Genomic DNA, 4537 nt, shown 5'->3' with positions numbered 1-4537 from the left:
CAGGCTTTTCTGTTCATGTAGACATTTCCACAAGGACTTGAACGTTTCATGTGGTTTGGTTTGTGACAGAATGTGTAGATTTGTAGTATGTTCTACAATAGGTAAGAGCAGAGAAGTTACATTTCAACATACATTAATATCTACAGTAAACAGCTGTCAATGTATAAGCACTAAGTGTACATAAAAAACATACAGTATTGAAAACAAACACATCCAGCAGGCTGCATAACCGGCTGTAAAATATTAAAACATGTCAACCAATGAGTCCAAGCAGTAAGATGTAATATATGATCTTACCTTTATGTTCTCTGGGTGTGAGATGAGCTTTCTAGTGTCTGCTGCTATTAGAGGGGTGGGGTTTATATAGAGACATTTGCCAAACAAATCGAATTACATTGCCTCTTGGTTGGTCAGACTTTGGACTGACAGTGGAGAGGCTTATTATCCTAATGTAAATGCATCTGGTCCATTGTCACAGACTAGACAAGTTAATTGGACAAACAGTCCTTCCTGAAAAACAACATTAGCTGAAACTGAGGGGTAACTTTGTGGTTTAGAGTAAACCTATGAGATTCACAATCTCATTACAGCACTATGGTACTATGTTTTTCCAGTAGTAAACTAAAATCAATAATTCTCTCTTTGTTCCGAATTATGTAATGACCACAATGGAATGGACCTATTCACTTATGTTTCATATGTAACATATAGCTGAGGATCTTTTCCAATCCTTATAAAACATTATAGTACCATAAACAATTATTAAAACCAGGAAATTACCTTATTTCTATCATGGCTTATATTCAATTTACATGCATTGTGTTAACTTTGCCAATTCAACTCTGTGAACGTAGTTGTTCCAAAACATTACATTTAGTATAAAATACCCCATTCACAATGCTTACTCTTACTCAGTCCGCTGTAAAAAAAAAAGAAAAAAGAATACACCTCCTGTATGAACAAATCTTTCGGCATTTATTGACTTAAGCTTCAGCTTGTTAAGCTCTTTTATTATATTATTTCATTAGCGTGCTTTCATAAGGCATTCAGGTTTTCTGCTGATAACAATGCTCTGTGGGAGCCTGGGCAATGAACCATATATATGTTCATGAATATTTTCAATAAAGATAGGGACCTCCATTATTGAGTCCAATCACAGTCAATATTTGTTTGGTTAGCATTACAGAGGGGCAAACATGGTGTTATATTTCATAATGCTCCCTTGCCATCATCTGATAAACATCTGGTTTATTGTTGTATTTTGAATTAAAGTACAGAGCGTTCAGAAAGTATTCATACCCCTTTACTTATTCCACATTTCGTTGTGCTACAGCCTGAAATAAAAATTAATTAGATTGATTTTTTATCTCACCCATCTACACACAATACCCCATAATGACAAAGTGAAAACACGTTTTTAGATTTTTTTGCAAATGTATTGAAAATGAAATGCAGAAAAATATTATTTACGTAAGTATTCACACCCCTGAGTCAATAATTTGTAGAAACACCTTTGGCAGCGATTACAGCTGTGAGACTTTTTGGCTAAGTCTCTATGAGCTTTAAACACCTGGATTGTACAATATTTGCCCATTATTCTTTTAAAAATTATTCAAGCTCTGTCAAGTTGATTGCTGATCATTGCTAGACACCCATTTTCAAGTCTTGCCATAGATTTTCAAGCCAATTTCAGTCAAAACTGTAACTAGGCCATTCAGGAACATTCAATGTCATCTTGGTAAGCAACTCCAGTGGTTTAGGTTATTGTCCTGCTAAAAGGTGAAATCGTCTCCCAGTGTCTGTTTGAAAGCAGACTGAACCAGGTTTTCCTCTAGGGTTTTGCCTGTGCTTATAGCTGTATTCCGTTTCTTTTTATCCTAAAGAATTCCCTAGTCCTTGCTGATGACAAGCATACCCATAACATCATGCAGCCATCACCATGCTTGAAAATATGAAGTGTGGTACTCAGTGATGTGTTGTGTTGGATTTGCCCCCAAAATAAGGCTTTGTATTCAGGAATAAAAAGTTAATTTCTTTGCCAATTTTTTTGCAGTATAACTTAAATGTCTTAATGCAAACAGGCTGCATGTTTTGGAATATTTGTATTCTGTACAGGCTTCTTTCTTTTCACTCTGTAATTTAGGTTAGTATTGTGGAGTAACTACAATGTTGTTCATCCATCCTCAGCTTTCTCATATTACAACCATTAAACTCTGTAACTGTTTTAAAAATCACCATTGGCCTCATAGTGAAATCCCTGAGCAGTATCCTTCCTCTCCAGCAACTGAGTTAGGAAGGACACCTGTATCTTTGAAGTGACTGGGTGTCACCATCCAACGTGTAATTAATAACTTCACCATGCTCAAAGGGAAATTCAGTGTCTGTTTTTTTTATTTTTACAATCAGTGCCCTTCTTTGCGAGGCATTGAAAAACCTCCCTGGTCTTCGTGGTTGAATCTGTGCTGGAAATTCACTACTCGATTGAGGGACCTTACAGATAATTGTACTTATGTGGTACAAAGATGGGGTAGTCATTCAAAAATCATGTTAACCACTATTATCGAACATGGAATGAGTCCATGCAACTTATTATGCGATTTTTGTTAAGCACATTTTTACTCCTGCACTTATTTAGGCTTGCCATAACAAAGGGGTTGGATACTTATTGACTTATTTCAGCTTTTACATTTTTATTAATTTCAAAAATTGTCTACAAAAAAATTCCACTTTGACATTATGGGGTATTGTGTGTAGACAAAATCTCAATGTAATATATTTTTTTACTAAGTCTGTAACACAACAAAATGTGAAAAAAGTCAAGCGGTGTGAATACATTCTGAAGTCACTGTATGTTACTATGTTTGATTGATTGCCAATTCGGAAAGTATTCAGACCCCTTGACTTTTTCCACATTTTGTTACGTTACAGCCTTATTCTAAAATGGATGAAATAAAAAACTGTTCCTCATCAATCTACAAACAATACCGCATAATGACAAAGCGAAAACAGGTTTTAGAAATTTTAGCAAATCTATAAGAATTAAAAGCAAAATACCTTATTTACATAAGTATTTAGACCCTTTGCTATGAGACTTCGAAATTGAGCTCAGGTACATCCTGTTCCCATTGAACATCCTTGAGATGTTTCTACAACTTGATTGGAGTCCACCTGTGGTAAATTCACTTGATTGGACATGATTTGGAAAGGCACACACCTGTCTATATAAGGTCCCACAGTTGACAGTGCATGTCAGAGCAAAAACCAAGCCATGAGGTCGAAGGAATTGTCCGTAGAGCTCCGAGACAGGATTGTGTCGAGGCACAGATCTGGGGAATGGTAGTGAAAAATGTCTGCAGCATTGAAGGTCCACAAGAACACAGTGGCCTCCATCATTCTTAAATGGAAGAAGTTTGGAACCACCAATACTCTTCTTAGAGCTGGCCGCCCAGCCAAACTGAGCAATCAAGGGAGAAGGGCCTTGGTCAGGGAGGTGACCAAGAACCCGATGATCACTCTGACAGAGCTCTAGAGTTCCTCTGTGGAGATGGGAGAACCTTCCAGAAGGACAACTATCTCTGCAGCACTCCACCAATCAGGCCTTTATGGTAGAGTGGCCAGACGGAAGCCACTCCTCAGTAAAAGGCACATGACAGCCCGCTTGGAGTTTGCCAAAAGGCACCTAAAGGACTCTCAGACCATGATAAACAAGATTCTCTGGTTTGACGAAACCAAGATTGAACTATTTGGCTTGAATGCCAAGCGTCACGTCTGGAGGATACCTGGCACCATCCCTACAGTGGAGCATGGTGGTGGCAGCATCATGCTGTGGGGATGTTTTCCATCCAACCTGACAGAGCTTGAGAGGATCTGCAGAGAATAATGGGAGAAACTGCCCAAATACATGTGTGCCAAGCTTGTGGCGTCATACCCAAGAACACTCGAGGCTGTAAGGTGCTTCAACAAGTACTGAGTAAAGGGTCTGAATACTTATTTAAATGTGATTTTTCCTGTTTTTATTTGTAATACATTTGCTACAATTTCTAAAAACCAGTTTTAGCTTTGTCCTTATGGGGTATTGTGTGTAGATTGATGAGGGAAAAAAACAATGTAATACATTTTAGAATAAGGCTGTAACGTAACAAAATGTGAAAAAATTCAAGTGGTCTGAATACTTTCCGAATGCACTGTAGTTGAGCTAGAAATGTCCCAACACATAGAGTTATTAGTCATAACTGTCATGAAATATTGCTTTTACATTTATGAAATAATAATTATATACGGTATTTAATGAAATAATAATGTAAGGGCCTATTTAATTGAGTGGAATTTTCTACTGTCATTTCATATTTTACTGGTGCAATGCAAGAGTCAATGCTGTTTCAATGGATAACTCTGACTGATTTCTTTAGTAGTAATGTAAGTAGTCCACTGGATTGAATGTCAAACTTTGTCAATGCAAAATAATGTTCTTACGGAAAACAGTATTATCTTATACTGTATGCTTATGTGGAACATCTTTTATACTATGAATAAGCAA

Source organism: Coregonus lavaretus (genome assembly GCF_964263955.1).
Source record: "Coregonus lavaretus genome assembly, chromosome: 23".
Taxonomy (NCBI): domain Eukaryota; kingdom Metazoa; phylum Chordata; class Actinopteri; order Salmoniformes; family Salmonidae; genus Coregonus; species Coregonus lavaretus.
This window is presented reverse-complemented; position numbering follows the sequence as displayed.